The following is a 19,072-nucleotide window of genomic DNA, read 5'->3' on the forward strand; positions in this document are numbered from 1 at the left end:
TTGCTGCACTAGAGAAAGCCCATGCAGCAACGAAGGACCAGTGGAGACAAAACTAAACTACTCAAATAAATAAATAAAATTTTTAAAAGATTATAAAAAATAAATATAATAAACCCAAATTTGGGGAGCGCCAATGGTCCAATGGTTAGCACTGTGCCCTTTCACTGCCAAAGGCCAGGTTCAGTCCCTGGTCTGGGAAATAATATGCCACGTGATGCAAAGGACAGCCAAAAAATAAAAATTAAAAATAAACCCCAAACCGTAACATACTTGAAACAGACAACAAACTTTGATGAAACCATCCACTGATCAAATGTCATGATCCTGGAACTTATTCACCTGGAATACTGATTTCAGAACTCAAATATATCTCTAATTGGTCTAGTTTATCAATCCTTATGGTTCTTCTGTTTACATTTGCACCATCAAGACAGAACTTTTGAAAGCTTTGGTGGCTCGTAATTTTGTTGAAGAGAGTACGGCCATCTTCTTCACTCTGTAATTGCAAAACATTTCTATCTGTAGATTTATAAACATAATTTAAAATCTTCAATCCAGTTAATATTTTCATTTCTACGTCATCTATTTCCTCTTTGCGTGCACATCTGCCTTCAAAATTTGTCTGTTTACAAACCATTCCAAGTAAATTTTGGTGCACAAAAATCTAAAAGATTAATGAATATTACCATACGTCTTTTTTGCAAAATAGGAAAGTTCAGCCTCTTGTCATAAAACATTGGGTAATTAAGTCTTTCTTGTTGAGCAATAACTGGGTGAAAATATCACATTTCCTTTTTGTCCTTAAAAGTTTGAGAAAAACCATCTAGGTTTTTGAGTTTGAGAAAATTCAGTTGAGTTTGAGGAAAAACATCTCGGATATTATCATCTAAAGATTCATAGGCTAAGATTTCTCTTCCATAACCAACTTCACTGTCATCATTTGCTTATATTCTAGAACGCTACTCCCTCTTTGCATTTGTCTTCTGACTTATGTAATAATTTGAAACCTCTTCCTCTATCATTTTTTTCTTGTTGCCTATATAAGTAGAAAATGAAAAATTCAGAATATCCAACTATATCCAATGAAAGCTAAACATAGACCACAAAGATGGTGTCCCCAGTTTTCTTTTATATCTTCTTGGAAAATGATATTACACTTCAGGTACTGAATTAAGAAACCTGAAGGATGATAAAATTTGGATGGTTTATGACATTATTCCATCATTCTTCTAGATAATTCTGTTGCTCCTCAGTTTTCATACTGTTTTTTAGTCTTTTTCAGCATAGTTGGGAATAATTGGTGAGTAACTGTGAAGAAGGCTGAGCACCGAAGAATTGATGCTTTTGAACTGTGGTGTTGGAGAAGACTCTTGAGAGTCCCTTGGACTGCAAGGAGATCCAACCAGTCCATTCTGAAGGAGATCAGCCCTGGGATTTCTTTGGAAGGAATGATGCTAAAGCTGAAATTCCAGTACTTTGGCCACCTCATGCAAAGAGTTGACTCATTGGAAAAGACTCTGATGCTGGGAGGGATTGGGGGCAAGAGGAGCAGGGGACGACAGAGGATGAGATGGCTGGATGGCATCACTGACTTGTTGGATGTGAGTCTCAGTGAACTCCGGGAGTTGGTGATGGACAGGGAGGCCTGGCGTGCTAAGATTCATGGGGTCGCAAAGAGTCGGACACAACTGAGCGACTGAACTGAACTGAACTGAATGGTAAAATAATTCCTAGGATGACAAAATAACACAATGTTTCAAGACATAAGAAAAAATTAGATCATTAAGATCTCATAACGTATCTTACATTTACAAAACAATACACACGTACCCATATCATAATTGTGAGATTGAGTTTTATTCTATCTTTAAAGTGAAGTCCCTGAGTCGTGTCCGACTCTTTGAGACCCCATGGACTGTAGCCTATCAGGCTCCTCCATCCATGGGATTTTCCAGGCAAGAGTGCTGGAGTGGATTGCCATTTCCTTCTCCAGGGGATCTTCCCGACCCAGGAATCGAACCCAGGTCTCCCACATTGCAGGCAGACGTTTTACCATCTGAGCCACCAAGGAAGCCCATCTTTTAAAAATTCTATCTTTAAAAAATAAGTCAATTTATTTTGTGCCTTGGAAGATACCTTAAAAAGAATAAAAGTCGAGAAATACCTTTAAATATTTGTTTATTTTTGGCTATGTCAGGTTGCGGCACACGGGCTCTCCAGCTTGAGGCGCTAAAGGGCTCAGTAATTACAGCACGCATGCTTCGTTGCTCTGTGGCATGTGGGATCTTAGTTCCCTGACCAGGGATCAAAAGCCCTATCCCCTGCATTGGAAGGCAGATTCTTAACCACTGAACCACCAGGAAAGTCCCTCAAAAAATATCTTTATAAGAAAGCTATTTACAAGAAATGCTTTATAAAAAGATACAAGTGCTTTAAAAAATCAACAAAATTAGGTCCAATGGAGCCTGGATGGTATTAACACAAGTAACCTAGCAGATCTGGGAGCGGTGGCACCAGCGACAGGACCTGTAGCAGACACTATTCACGCCCCATCCACATGCCCCAGATTTCTGCCCAGGCTTCCTCTGGCTATGGGTGCTAGCTCATTCTTTGCAGAGAGCAGCTGGAAGCTTCTGGAAAATAATACCCCTACCTCCCGACCAAGTGAAACCCTCAACCAATTCGGAACCAGGATTAGTGGGTAGATTTCCCAACTTCCTCACCCCCCAGCAAGACAATTCTGAGGTGTGTTCCATAATCTCTCAGTGGGCCCCCAACAGGATTAAGCCCCAGTTGCTTTCTCATTAATGAATCATTAGCTGGCATTCTTCCTTTCCCTATTGTACTCCCCCACTCCCTTACTGTGCTTCCTTGGATCACCTCCAAATAAACTATGTGCACTGAAATTCCTTGTTTTAGAATCTGCCATTGAGGGGAGGACAAAAAAAAAGAATATGCTGTCAGGAGAATCTAAACCAAGACACAAGTTGAAGCCACATCACGATAAAGCAGCTTCAGCTCCAAACATCAATCATAGGGCTCTTCTTGTTCTACCTGGAGGCCTCACTCACAACAGAGCAGAGTGAGCGGATGCAAGCAAGCCAAACAGAGACGAGACTAGTTAATGATGGTAGACTGCAGTTTAGGAGAAAGAATGCTTTTAGAGGTCATTAGAATAAGGAGCTGTCTAAAATCATCAGAAATGCTTTCTCCATTTAACAAAACGTTGGAATGGGTTCCCAGGGTGGCAGATGGACAGTCTGATCTCATTTAAGAAACTGCCTGAGGCAGTAGAATCGTCCTGAGTGTGGAGATGGAGGACTTGGATTCCAATCCAGGCCTCTCTGAATTCAATTGCAGTCTCTACTGAAGAGGGATCACAAACTCTTCATAAAGTTGCTGGGAGTAATAAATAAAACCATGCATTGTAGGAGAATGTAGGGGAATTATTTTCCAGAGCATTTACCAAGGTATTTAATAATCTGCCACTAGCTTGGGGTGCAGACAGGGACAGACACCCATCTTAAAACAGAGAGCCTTGTTCCAGAAAAGTCACTCCAGTCCCTTTGAAAGTGAGACTACAGTGAAAGTGTTAGTCGCTCAGTCATGTCTGACTCTTTGTGATCCAGTGGACTGTAGACTGCCAGGCTCCTCTGTCCATGGAATTCTCCAGGCAAGACTACTGGAGTAGGTTGCCATGCCTTTCTCCAGGGGATCTTCCTGACCCAGGGACTGAACCTGCGTCTCCTGCATCGCAGGCAGATTCTCCACCATCTGAACCACCAGGGAAGTCATGTAAATGAGGGGTCGGTAGGCCTTGGCGTCCTGGGGAAAAAAGAGTACAGCAAGCTCCTTTTTTGTACTATAAACAGTTTTGCTCCTTTAGAGGAATCTGGCCACTGGAGAGGCAGAGAGACTCTGGTTCTACATCTGAGCAGTGGCATGGCTGGGGCCTTCCTAATTCACTACCTTCCTGGAGATGTTTCCATCCTGGGAGGGCTGTGTAAGAAAACTGGGACACATGGAGAGCTGGGCCCCAGAGCTCAGGTTTAAGAGGAGGCCCGTGGATTCCATGTGGCTATGGTGGGGAGAAGCCACCAGCCCATCTGAGCATCTGCACCAGCAGCAAGATCAGAAGGCAATTCAGGGACTTGCCTGGTGGTCCAGTGGCTAAGACCCCATGCTTCCAATGCAGGGGGCCCAGGTTTGATCCCTAGTCAGGGAACTAGATCCCACATGCCTCAACTAAGAGTTCACCTGCGGCAACTAAAGATCCCACATGCCGCAGCTAAGACCTGGCAAAGCCAAATAAGTAAGTACATAAACATAAAAACTTTTTTAAAAAGAAGACAATTCATCCTCCATCCTCACCTAGACCATCTTTTCTCTTCTTCCACAAGTCAATTGACCTCTTCCTTCCACTGAGGTTAACTGTGACAGTGTAGCTAGAGTGACAAAACTGTCCAACCATAAGAAGAAATAAATATCAATCTAGTGGGTTTTTCCACTTTACATGTATATGCATTTTTTCCTTATTATCTCTCTTTGGCTGCACTCGGACTTCTCATTGCCACGGCTTCTCTTGTCGCAGAGCGTGGGCTCTCGGGCTCGTGGGCTTCAGTAGTTGCGGTTCACAGGCTCTAGAGAGTGGGCTCAGTAGTTGTGGCACATGGGCTTAGTTGTCACACAACGTGTGGAACCTTCCTGGACCAGGGATCAAACCCATGTCCCCTGCCTTGGTAGATGGATTCTTTACCATTGAATCCCATATATGCATTTTAATGGCTTCTATTTACTGTTTGCCATATACCAAGCACTTTACAAATATCTTATTTCATCTTCATGCAACCTTACTACCCCTGATAAAATTTCCATACTTCAGAAGAGGGAACTGAAACTCAGAGAGGCTGAGACACTTTCCTGCTACAGCCTCAGTAGCAAAGCTGCTTTCCAACCTGACCACATCTGACCCCAAAGCCTGTGTTCCTCACCACTAGCCTGTGTTGGAAGAACTGGACAGCCAGGTGGAGCTTTTCCTACAAGGCAGCCTTTAGACCTTGTGATCTCCATGGGACCTGGGTCCAAAGCTAATGGTGCAATCAGGGGTGGTGGCCTCTGCACAAAGTGGCACTCAGAAAGGGGCTGGAGAGCCTCCACAGAAAGGTCTGCAGAGCCACAGCCTCCTCCATCATGAACTGCCTGCGATTACACCAGGCCTTGCACCCAGCCATGGAGGCACCCTGCCCCTCGGCCAGGAACACTCCCTGACTGTCCACAAGGTCACTGCAATCGGCCTCAGTCTCCCGAATTTCATCCTCCCAGCAGCCCACCGCCTCCTGTGGTCCTATGTCTGTGCTGCTGCATAATGCCTCTCAAGTGGGCACATCTCTCTGACCAAGTAGACCACAAATATCTCAAGGTTAGGGTCCATACTTCCATTTTCTGGCTTCTCCACCCTTCCCCCTAAGGTCAAAATCCATGCTCACTCACACCATTAAATAGACCATTTAAATGGTCAGATAACATTGAGGTAAAGGGCTATGGGTCAGCCAACTTGAAAAAATTTGAAAATTAACTAGGATGAAATGTAGATTAAGGAGAAATTATTTGCTATTACTGTTTTCCCATGTGAGAGGTGTATTTTCATTAAGAACATGTAAAAACTCCTTGGACATATTTAATTCCCAGTTTTGTGCCTTTAGCAGATGTCTTGCACAATTAGACATCTGTGCAAAGACAGAAAAACTTGTATTTGAAGGCACATATTAGAGGCAGGAAATATAACAGTTAAGAGTCCCAATTTGAGAGTTAGACAAACTTTGGTTCAAATTCCATCTCTGTGACTTGCTGGCTAACCACAGAGAAGTCATTCCACTTCTCTGAGTTTCAGATTCCTCATTTGTGAAATTGTAATTAAAAGTGCCTTCCTTGTTCACACCCATTAGGATGGCCATTATTGTAAAAAAATAAAAATACATTAAAAACAGAAAATGAGCATCGACAAAAATGTGGAGAAATCATTGCTGGTAGAAAGGCACAAGGACGTAAGTGTGCTGTTTACACAGTGGTGTAAAACAGGGTGCCGGCTCCTTCAAAAGCTAAACACAGAATTACCATACGACCCAGCAATTCCACTTCTGGGCATATTCCCCCAAAAATTGAAAGCAAGGACTTGAACAGATATTTGTACACCTATGTTCAGAGTAGCTTTGTTCACAGTAGTCAGAAGATGTGAACAGCCCAAGGTCCATCAACATATGAGTGGAAAAACAAAATGTGGTATGTATATACAGTGGAAGATTACTCTACTTTAAAAAGGTAAGAGATTCTGACACAAGCTACAACGTGGGTAAACCTTGAAGACATTGTGCTAAGTGAAATGAGCTGGACACAAAAGGACACACACCAGATGATTCCACTTACATGAAGTACCTAGGATGGTCAAATTCATGGACAGAAAATAGAACCGCTGTTGCCAGGGACTGGAGGAAGGAAAAAAAAATGGGGAATTATTGTTAAATGAGTACAGAGTTTCAGTTTTGGAGATGAGTGATGGTAATGGCTGCACAAGGTGAATATACTTAAATGCAACTGAACTATATACCTAAAAATGGTCAAAATGGTCAATTTTATATATAAAGGAATATAATACAGTCACAGAACGGAATGAAATCCTGGGACTTCCCTGGTGGTCCAGTGGTTAAGAATCTGCCTGCCAATGCAAGAGACACAGGTTCAATTCCTGGTCCAGGAAGCCTCCGCATGCCACAAGGCAACTAAACCCTTATACCACAACTACGAGCCTGTGCTCCAGGGCCCACGAGCCATAACTACTGAGCTCTCATGCTGCAACTACTGAAGCCTGCTCTCCCTGGAGCCCCGTGCTCCACAAGAGAAGCCTCCGCAACGAGAGGCCCGAGCGCAGCAACAAAGACCGAGAGCAGTCAAAAATAAATAAATAAATGTTTTTTTAAAAAGAATGAAATCTTGATGTATGGGGACAACCTGGAAGGACTTTGAGGGCTTTATGCTAAGTGAAATAAGTCAGGCAGAAAAAAGACAAATATCATATGATTTCACTTATATGCAGAATCTAAAAGAAAGCAGTAACAACAAAGCCAAGCTTATAGATACAGAGAATAGGCTGGTGGTTGCCAAGAATGCGGGGTTGGGAGTGAGTACATGGGTGCTGGGCTATGCTGTACTTAGTCGCTCAGTCGTGTCCATGGACTGTAGCCCACCAGGCTCCTCTGTCCATGGATTCTCCAGGCAAGAATAATGGAGTGGGTTGCCATGCCCTCCTCCAGGGCACCTTCCCAACCCAGGGGTCAAACCCAGGTATCCCACACTGCAGGCAGATTCTTTACTGTCTGAGCCACCAGGGAAGAGCAAGAATATTGGAGTAGGTAGCCTATCCCTTCTCCAGGGAATCTTCCCAACCCAGGAATCGAACTGGAGTCTCCTGCACTGCAGGTGGATTCTTCACCAGCTGAACTACCAGGGAAGCCCAGAGTAAATGGGTAAGTGGAGTCAAAAGATTAAAAACCTCCAGATATAAAAAAATTAATAAGTTATGAGGATGTAATGTACAGCATGGTGACTATAGTTAATATTAGTGTATTATATATTGTTAATATAAGTTAATGTACTGTATATTCAAAAGTTACTAAGAAAGTTAAAAGTTCTCATTACAAGAAAAATGTTAATTAGACTTGCGGTGTGATCATTTCATAATACATACAAATATCAAATCAATATGCTGTACACCTGAAACTATTATAATACTGTAGATCAATTATATCTCGATTTCTTTTAAAAGGTAAATTTTATGATATATGAGTGCTAAGTTGATTCAGTTGTGTCCGACTCTTTGAGACCCCATGGACTGCAGCCCGCCAGACTCCTCTGGCGATTCTCCCAGCAAGAATACTGGAGTGGGTTGCCATGCCCTCCTCCAGGGGATCTTCCTTGGAGGGGAAAGTGTATATATATACACACATACATATATACATATATATATATATTCCCACACAAATGCCTTCCTTCAGTTTTATTGTGAGGCTAAATGGATTAATGTTGGTAAACCAATTGATAGGAGAAGGCAATGGCACCCCACTCCAGTACTCTTGCTTGGAAAATCCCATGGACAGAGGAGCCTGGTAGGCTGCAGTCCATGGGGTCGCTAAGAGTCGGACACAACTGAGCGACTTCACTTTCCCTTTTCACTTTCATGCATTGGAGAAGGAAATGGCAGCCCACTCCAGTGGTCTTGCCTGGAGAATCCCAGGGACGGGGGAGCCTGGTGGGCTGCCGTCTATGGGGTCGCACAGAGTCGGACACGACTGAAGCGACTTAGCACAGCATAGCAAACCAATTGACAGCGCCTGGTGCATCGTACGGCATTACTCAATCACAGCTATCACCATCATTGGCTTTAGTTCTCAAACCAGTGGCTGAATCTTGACCAAGCCAACAAGTAGGACTGAAAAAGGAGGAGGTGAGTAGAAAAACTCCAGACTAAGACACGAGGGAATTGCAACCAGACACAAAGGTAAAAAGACAATGCTGCTGCTGCTGCTGCTAAGTCGCTTCAGTCGTGTCCGACTCTGCGACCCCATAGACGGCAGCCCACCAGGCTCCCCCGTCCCTGGGACTCTCCAGGCAAGAACACTGGAGTGGGTTGCCATTTCCTTCTCCAAAGAAAGACAATAGGGAGACCTAAATCCCAAAAGGACCACGGGATGAAAGGAAGAGGTCTTAGAAAAGACCAGGAGAGAGAAAGCTTTTCAGGGCTACATGCAAAAGAAGACCAGAGCAGGGTTACCAGAAAACTATAGGCTGCCCTGTTAAATGAACCTCAGACAAACAACAAATAATTTTTTGTAATAAGTACGTCCCAAATACTGTACAACCTTATTTTATTGTAAGGGACATACTAATACTAAAAATGTATTCATGTTTACCTGACATTCGAATTCAACTGGGCTTCCTGTGTTTTTAGTTGTTAAATCTAGCTGTCCTAGGCCAGAGGTACCACTCATCCGTCACTACTTTGCACTGTCAGCTTACCATGATTATAGATCCTAGAATATCCTGGTATCTAACAATCTGGACAGCCCAGCGGGTGGGAGAGCAGAGAATGGAACAGGATTCTTCACTTTACAAATATACTCGTTCACAGCTGAGGTCCTATAAATAGCAAACTCTCAACAGTCTTATCACAGAAACTCATTTTTAAAACTTAAATGTAACAGCCCCACTTTTGAAGCAGCCCACCTGTCAAAACTGAAGGCAACTGCCAGGCACAGTCCCAAAAGCTGTGGTTGTCCTGGCTTCAGAGATCAGGAGAGGGGATAACACCGTACCAGCGGCCACTGCAGAAAAGGGGCCCCCACGATAAAGGCTGAAGCGCCACCCTGGGCCCCAGGGTCTGGCCTCTTCCCCGCAGGCCCGGCTTGGATCGGCCCCAGCACCTCCTGCCCAGGCCGCTGCAGCCACTTGCACAAAGGGCTGTCGAAGATCCTCTGACATTTCAGCAGAGACCTAAAAAAGGGCTCTCTATGTCCAACCAAACGCAATTCCCCAACCTCAGCCCTAAACTGATTAAAAGCTGGAGGCCATTCGTTTTGTTTTCAGAAGTGCCAGGGTTTTAAGCCCGCGGTCCCCCTCTTCCCTCCTCACTAGTTCCAGCTGCAGGGGCACTTCAGTGTGAAAGACCACACACCAGCAGGCCCAGCGGTGCGGAGGCCTGGCGGAGATTAAACCCCAGGCGGCCGCGAGGGGCGGGGCGGGGGCGGGGCGGGGGGGCGCCCCCACCCCAACCCCCAAGAAGGCGAGCGGAGCCTGGAGCGGGGAGTTCAAGAAGAGCCCACCCGGCCAACCCGGATCGCGCTCACCCCGGCCACGCCCCTGCCCCATCCCCCCCATCAGACGCGGGAGGGCGCAGGCCGGGAAGGTGACCAGATATCACTTTTTTTTTAATTTACCAAATTTATTTATCACACAACAAGCTTATTTTGGAAGGAAATCCGGGATCGGAGGCGGAACCGAAAGGAGGCATAGTCTGAGTTTTCATCCGGCTCTACCAGCTCACCAGGCAGACCTGGGACCATTGCCCCGGCTTGGTCCTCTGCCTGCTCTCCAAGCAGGGAGGCTGCGAACCAAGACTAGAAGCTCTTTCCTTGGTCCTGCCCAGGACAATCCGAAGGAGCTTGTCTTCTCACTGGATCCTTGTCTGTCTCACCCAGCAGGATGCCACAAGCTCAGGGCTGGAGCCAGACAAGCTAGCAGGGGACCAGACATCAAGTATGGCCTGGACACAGTTTTTTAGTCAACTGGAAAAAGTATGGAAGGGATGCTGATGAGCGAAGAGAGAGCTGCCTTTCCCACCTAAGGGAACCTTTCCTGTTGCCTGTGATGCTATCCCAGGATCAGAAGGGACGTTTTTGAGTGCTTGGGGTTCTGAGCTACTCTTGCACCAAATTCTGAAGCACACGGAGGTCCCACGTATGGACTGGCATTGGTATCTTAGTCCTTTCTCCTTTGCATTTGGGACCCAGTGTCCTCACTGATAATGCCAATACCCTGCCTGCAAGCACTCTCCCTGGAAAATGGGGTGGTCAGAAAATACAGGAAATAAAAAGAAGGCAGAAAGTGGACTTCCCTCGTGGTCCAGTGGTTAAGAGTCCACCTGCCAATGCAGGAGACATGGGTTTGATCCCTCTTTCTGGAAGATTCCACATGCCTCAGAGCAACGAAGCTGGATTGCCACAATTACTGGAGCTTGCGCCTCCTAGAGCCCTTCCTGAGGAACTAGAGAGTAGTCCCCACTCGTGGCAACTAGAGAAAGCCCACACAGGATAACAAAGACCCAGCACAGCCAAAGATAAATAAAAAAAAAAAAAAAAAAGGCAGAAGGTACTTGAGGGAGGAGGTTAGACTTGCCAGTGCTCCCCAGAGCAGAAGCCAGCATAGACCCAGTGTCACATAGGCATGTGTGTCCTGGAGAAGATGGACAAGGGGACCTCCCATTCCCACAGAATGACTTTTGCTGCTTCCTACCCGCCTCCTCCATTCATCCCCTCCCATGAAATAATGAAAAATTCATGTTAAAAGCTTCACATGTGATCTGATTTTTCAACACTTTAATTGGATTCATAGAAGCCGGGAGTAGTAAGCCCAGGGCCCTTCCACCCCAGGGTTCCCCTCCCCACACCTCCCCCTCCCTCTCCACCTTGCTCCTTCTCCTGCTTAGCTCTTTCTCCCTAGACACACTCTTCTGACTTCCTCCACAATATGCTCCCATCCAGACCTCCCTTTCTTCCTTTCCTTCCAGCTCACCCCCAGCAGCCTCTTCCTCTCAGCACCCAGCACCTTTTTGAGAGCTCAAATTTTCTCTTTCTTCCCTAAAGGAGGGAAGAGAGCAGTCCCATCACTCAAAACCCTGATGAATGGACTGTTTCCAAATACTTGGTGAATGGAATGCAGCTAAAGAAATTTGATTTTATTGCTTTCTAGAATGTACACTATCTACCAAGAGTTCCAGGACAGCAGCACTCAAAGTTTTTAATAGATGTAAATTAAATATAATTGGTATATTTGTCATGAGTGTGCAAGGGTTACTGTTAAAGATCCTGATTCTTGAGGTGACAGACATTCTCTGGACACAGTGGTACCACCATTCTCTGGGCAGTGGTACACCACCTCATGTTGTACAGATAAAGCTGAACTACAGAGAGGAAAAAACACCCTACACTGTTTCCCTTGATTGCATAGATGTTCAGGTGCTAAATCCTTAACAACAACAACAACAATCCAAACAGCTAAAAAGTTCTAGACAGGCACTCACCTGAGTCCCAGTGCCTGCATGGTGCCAAGACTAACTCACTTTGAACACATGGCCTGATTTCTTTCCCCTCAATTACCTCATCTATACTACCAGAAGGTCAGTCTGGATGGGTGAGATTCAAATTCTTTTATTGTATATGTCTACCAGTAAAAGAAGTAAAAGAACTGTGAAAAGAAGAGAAGTGAAAAGCAAAGGAGAAAAGGAAAGATATAAACATCTGAATGCAGAGTTCCAAAGAATAGCAAGAAGAGATAAGAAAGCCTTCTTCAGCGATCAATGCAAAGAAATAGAGGAAAACAACAGAATGGGAAAGACCAGGGATCTCTTCAAGAAAATCAGAGATACCAAAGGAACATTTCATGCAAAGATGGGCTCGATAAAGGACAGAAATGGTATGGACCTAACAGAAGCAGAAGATATTATGAAGAGATGGTAAGAATACACAGAAGAACTGTACAAAAAAGATCTTCACGACCCAGATAATCACAATGGTGTGATCACTGACCTAGAGCCAGATATCCTGGAATGTGAAGTCAAGTGGGCCTTAGAAAGCATCACTACGAACAAAGCTAGTGTAGGTGATGGAATTCCAGTTGAGCTATTCCAAATCCTGAAAGATGATGCTGTGAAAGTGCTGCACTCAATATGCCAGCAAATTTGGAAAACTCAGCAGTGGCCACAGGACTGGAAAAGGTCCGTTTTCATTCCAATCCCAAAGAAAGGCAATGCCAAAGAATGCTCAAACTACCGCACAATTGCACTCATCTCACATGCTAGTAAAGTAATGCTCAAAATTCTCCAAGCCAGGCTTCAGCAATATGTGAACCGTGAACTTCCTGATGTTCAAGCTGGTTTTAGAAAAGGCAGAAGAACCAGAGATCAAATTGCCAACATCCGCTGGATCGTGGAAAAAGCAAGAGAGTTCCAGAAAAGCATCTATTTCTGTTTTATTGACTAAGCCAAAGCCTTTGACTGTGTGGATCACAATCAACTGTGGAAAATTCTGAAAGAGATGGGAATACCAGACCACCTGATCTGCCTCTTGAGAAATTTGTATGCAGGTCAGGAAGCAACAGTTAGAACTGGACATGGAACAACAGACCGGTTCCAAATAGGAAAAGGAGTTCGTCAAGGCTGTATATTGTCGCCCTGTTTATTTAACTTATATGCAGAGTACATCATGAGAAACCCTGGGCTGGAAGAAGCACAAGCTGGAATCAAGATTGCTGGGAGAAATATCAATAACCTCAGATATGCAGATGACACCACCCTTATGGTAGAAAGTGAAGAGGAACTCAAAAGCCTCTTGATGAAAGTGAAAGTGGAGAGTGAAAAAGTTGGCTTAAAGTTCAACATTCAGAAAACGAAGATATGGCATCCAGTCCCATCACTTCATGGGAAATAGATGGGGAAACAGTGGAAACAGTGGCAGACTTTATTTTTCTGGGCTCCAAAATCACTACAGATGGTGACTGCAGCCATGAAATTAAAAGATGCTTACTCCTTGGAAGGAAAGTTATGACCAACCTAGATAGCATATTCAAAAGCAGAGACATTACTTTGCCAACAAAGGTCCATCTAGTCAAGGCTATGGTTTTTCCAGTGGTCATGTATGGATGTGAGAGTTGGACTGTGAAGAAGGCTGAGCGCTGAAGAATTGATGCTTTTGAACTGTGGTGTTGGAGAAGACTCTTGAGAGTCCCTTGGACTGCAAGGAGATCTAACCAGTCCATTCTGAAGGAGATCAGCCCTGGGATTTCTTTGGAAGGAATGATGCTGAAGCTGAAACTCCAGAACTTTGGCAACCTCATGCGAAGAGTTGACTCATTGGAAAAGACTCTGATGCTGGGAGGGATTGGGGGCAGGAGGAGAAGGGGACGACAGAGGATGAGATGGCTGGATGGCATCACTGACTCGATGAACGTGAGTCTCAGTGAACTCTGGGAGTTGGTGATGGACAGGGAGGCCTGGCGTGCTGCGATTCATGGGGTCGCAAAGAGTCGGACACGAGTGAGCGACTGATCTGATCTACCAGTAAAAACATTTTGAGCATTCATTCTCACTATACATTTGTCTGAAGTGAAGTGAAGTCGCTCAGTCGTGTCCAACTTTTTTGTGACCCCATGGACTGTAGCCTACCTGGCTCCATCCATGGGATTTTCCAGGCAAGAATACTGGAGTGGGTTGCCCTTTCCTTCTCCAGAGGATCTTCCTGACCCAGGAATCAAATCCAGGTCTCCCACATTGCAGGCAGACGCTTTATCGTCATACTGTATTATTTGTACTGATATATTCTGAACACAACATATAGAAATTATTTTAAGGATAAAATAAACATGCAATCAGAGGTATTTTTATGTTTTATTAACCATGATGGCTTCAATTTATCACTCACTAATATTTCAAGGCCAAATATTTACTTAGGATAAGACTCTTCATGGAGTGTTGCCGTAAATCCATTTTTCAAGTAGACTTAAGATAATTTCCATTTGTTTTTGTTGCTGATTTCTTGCCAGACCATTGTTTTTAACCTCATATTGTGGTTTAAAAGGGGAATTTATGAAAAACTGGAGAAGTCTCAACTCAGCCATTGCCATTGTTTGCTTTTCTTGCAAAACAACATTGGATTAATAATATTATCTTTAAAATAGTGTTTTTTTTTTTTTGCAGGAATCTTCTATGGCTGCTTGTCTACTTTGTGAGGGTAGATACTAGTTCAAGCTAAATGATATACTTTGTACATGATTGTTAACAGGCACAAATATACTATAATACATCACAGTATGCTGGAAATACAGAATAGGGTGAGGGCACCCCTCCTAATGCAGATTTACTCTCACACAGTCAGCATGGCACACGGCATCTGATGGATGGACCAATGGAGGGAATAAGAGCCACTCTGTGAGTAAACATTAATGAGGACCTGTGTTTCTTGTTTTTAGGAAGACTGCAAACAAGAGTTCTATTCTTCTCCTCTGACTGTCCAGAGGACTGTGTTGGGGCCACCCTTTGTCAACCACTGCAATTCTCTTATCAATACAGTTCTTTGACTCTCTGGTATCTCCATAGACGGAGTCTTTCTCTGTTTTGCATTCCACTTGCTGCTGGTGAGCACACCCTACTTGAGAGCTCAGCCAAGGTAATATCATGCCCTGGGGTCTGCACACCTCGAAGGGCCGTGCTGTCTGGTGTGAATAGCACTGAGTGCCCCTTGGACATAGCTGGGCCCCTGACCCCAGCCTCACGGGGTGGGCTGTAACGTGGGGGTTTTGCTCTGGGGAGTGATTCTTCACTTTTGCCCCCACTCTCCATGCCCAGTAGTTCTCTATTTATCCCCTTTCCCTCCCCTTTTCTTCTCCCTGGGAACCCTTAGTCAACCCCACCTCTTCTGCCAGGAGAAATAAGGAGAGGATGTATAAAGTGTTCACACAGGTGGAACTACATTCCACTTCTAGGGAACCCAGGTTTTTTGCTCTGGGTCACAAAGCTACATGGCAAAGCTAGTATTTGACGTTGAGGTGTAGATAATTCCAAAACGCATGCTGTTTCCAAGTCTCCAAAAGCAGGGAGTGACTACTGTTTGTATGTGGAGTGTGTGTTCCCCTATGTGCATGTAAACAGACGTATCTTGCCACACAGTGCAGTTGAATACAGGGTGAATGCCTAAATAAGGGACTGAGTAGGGGATGCTGCCATGTCCCACAAAATGCGGTGGTCCAAACGCGGACCGACAGGCTGAGTGCCCGGGGCAGGCCGTCTCCTCGGCCCACACCTGAGACCAGCTCTTGATGGTCGGTAAGGAATGAGGGTGTGCCCACTTATCACCTCCCAGGGACACTGAAAAATAGCCCAGATTTGTCTGCTTCTGACTCATCTGTTTGGCTTCTTTGAAGGGATGGCATTTACCCTGGCTCTGCACAGAAATGTGTTCTGGTTTGAAGAGAAATCAGATCTCTTGTCAAGGTGATAATGACCCAAATACCATTCAGGACCTTCTGCCCCATCCGTCCAAACTTGAGGGAACAAACTCGGTGTGGAAGCTGTGGTCCTTCTGCATCTTCATAACTGTGTGACTGGCAACCAAGAGCAAGTTTTAAAAGTAAGTGAGCAGAGGCGTAGAGGCAGCAACACAGGGCCTGGCTCTCCCCTCCGTACGTGTGATTAGTGGGGGGAGAGTATTTTGAAATAGAAGTCTGCACTCTCTTCCATCAGTCACCCCCATGGTATTGCCAAGCCTTAGACCAGCCCCAGGCCCAGTTAGGAAGGGTTTCAGCAACAGGATAATGATGAAGACTGTGACCACGATGACAGTGGTACCCCATTTGTTGTACATGTTGAAGACACTTTTCAAATGTTATGTCGATTCAGCCCACGGGCCTATGGGGCTACTATTACCATCTTCAGAAAAGAAAACTGAGGCTCAGAGGTACTGGGTGATTACCCCAAGTTCGCATTACTCTTGAAGGGTGGAGCCAAGATTTGAAATCAGATCCATCTGGCTCCAAAGGCCGTAATCTTACCTCTGCTCTAGGAGCCCCCAAACTGGAAACCAAAGAGACACTCGCCAACTTCTTACAATGGGTTTCTCTTGAAATAATTTGATCCAACAAATATTTAGGGCCAGGTACTCAATCTTCACTGAGTGCCAAAGAATTGATGCTTTTGAACTGTGGTGCTGGAGAAGACTCTTGAGAGTCCCTTGGACTGCAAGGAGATCAAACCAATCAATCCTAAAGGAAATCAACCCTGAATATTCATTGGAAAGACTGATGCTGCAGCTGAAACTCCAATACTTTGGCCACCTGATGTGAAGAGCCGACTCACTGAAAAAGACCCTGATGCTGGGAAAGATTGAAGGCAAGAGGAAAATGGGGTGACAGAGGATGAGATGGTTGGATGGCATCACCGACTCGATGGACATGGGTTTGGGTGAACTCTGGGAGTTGGTGATGGACAGGGAGGTCTGGAGTGCTGCGGATGGGGTCACAAAGAGTCGGACATGACTGAGCAACTAAACTGAACTGATACAGCATGAACAAAACAAACAAATTCCTATTTTCATAAAACTTAGTATGTAATAAGAGAATACTGGTAACAAACAAAGCAATTAATATGCAATATGGCAGAGGTGATAAGCACCACAAGGAAGAACAAAGCAGGTAAGGGAGCTAAAGAGTGATGGTGGTGGGGCGGGGAGTGCTGTTTTGGGTAGGGTGTTGGAAGAAGACCTCTCCAAGTGGGTCTTTTGGACATTTGGGCAAAGGCCTGAAGGACTGAGGGCCTGAGCCCTGCAGAGATCTGGGGGAAGAGCATTCCAGACACAGGGAACAGCAAATACCAAGAACTAGTGGCGAGAGCAAGCCTGGAGACCAGGTTGGCCTACCTTTCAGGTTCTTAAGCCTGCTTTCCATTTTGCTAATTTGTAGGACCACGTCATTATCCTTATTTTGCAATGAGGCCATCAGAGGCCTCAATTCAGAAGGTTCTTCCCCTCGCTGGTTTCACAGAGAGAGGAAAAGGTCATTTTTGTTGTGTTTACTTACCTGCACTTATTTGTCCTTAGAATGGCTTGAAAAGTAGAGGTTTTAAAGTTACAGTCTGCTGGCTCCAAAGCCTATGCCCTTTCCATCATACCATTTGGAAGTAAACGAAGTGATTTCAGACTGATATAATTCATTCCTTCTTAAGAGCACAGAGCATCAGGAAACCAGACTTCAGGTCTTCATCCATCCGTCCAGTGTGAGCTGAGAGCCTCCTGTGTGCTGGGCTCCTGCTGGCCGTTGCAGGGATACAGTGCTGAACTCGACAGGCACAGCTCCTCCTTCCAAGGATGGTTCCAATCACTCAGCAGGGCCACTGCCAAGGCACACCCCGCCGGGGTGTCATGCGGACTCTCACCCACCCTCCAGCCCCAGGCCAGAACCCCAGGGGAACCCTCCCATTCTAGTTCTGGCAGAAGGAGAATGAGTCCCAATTTTCTGATACTCAGCAGAATTTGAACTGCCAGTTGGAGCTCAGTACCTGCCCCTCCTTGCCCTCCACTTCATTGTGTGAAGTCCTCCCTGATGAGAGAGAGCTGGTTTTCCAACCAAATTCTCCTGCTCTTGCCCACAGACTGAGGTAGAGTGAACGAGGTAACAAAGATTCTGTCTCTTTCCAAGGAATGGAATTCGAGAAACTCCATCGAGTGGGCTAAGCCAAAAGGAGCATCCAGGACGGGTCTGGGGATTCAGACAAAGGTCTAGCCAGTTCTCATTTGATCCAAACAGTATGCCTGACAAAAAGTCCACCACACCCTCTGCCTCCAAAGGGAATTCAGCCCCATAGTGTTGCCAGGAACCCATCGCTCCGTTCTCCCATAGCAGGGTATAACTTCTAAACCCAGGGGATCAACGAACAGATCCAAGGACAGCCGACAGAGGAGACAGGAGTGTGCCTGGAGACTGGCAAAGCTTATTCAATACAGGCCGGGCAGCCCACTGCTTCCTTCCATCCAGAAAAACTAAATGCCCGCCAGGGTGGTTGGAGATCAGACCCGGAGGGAGGGCAGAGGGGAAGAGTGTTAAATTGCAGCTGAAACCCACCTCCCCCAACCTCAAGGCCTGCTCCTTCAGTGTCAACAAATATGCAACCAATTAATGTAATTGCAGAGTTATTTATGGTGCCCAGCAAAGTGCAGCTGGATCCTAACAGACAAGGGTGGAAGCAGAGAAAAAAAGCTCTTTCTCGGGTTTGGCTGTGCGATTGTGTTGGTTGAGTTTCCACCCGCCCCCCCTCTTCTTTCAGATGTTTCAATCAACTTGTGGTATCCATGTGTCTGGTGGTCATGGCCCCTTCCAGTCAGTATGCAGGTGTTCCTGCCTGGCGGGCAGAGGAGGGGAGGGAAAGGAGGGGGAAGCCAGAGGGAAAAGCTAAAGGTCTTCCGATTTCCAACTGTGGCCTGACAGAGAAGACTTTTTCAAGGTTCCCCACCCCAACTGCACCCTGGTCTTAATCCTCTCCCACTGACCCTTTCCATAACAACCACCACCCAAAATTGCATCGAGAGCCATTTTTTTTTTTTTTTCATAGCTCTGTTATGAGATTGTCTGGAATGACAGCTGTGTGGCCATTCAGCTCCCCACACAAGACAGGTTTTAATTAGAGTTATTGAGGGGGTTGAATTGGCACAATTAGGCCCCGCATTAATGGGGTCTCCATGTGTTCTTTTGAACAGTTTGGCCC

This window comes from Bos mutus, chromosome 10 (assembly GCF_027580195.1).
Source record: "Bos mutus isolate GX-2022 chromosome 10, NWIPB_WYAK_1.1, whole genome shotgun sequence".
Classification (NCBI taxonomy): Eukaryota; Metazoa; Chordata; class Mammalia; order Artiodactyla; family Bovidae; genus Bos; species Bos mutus.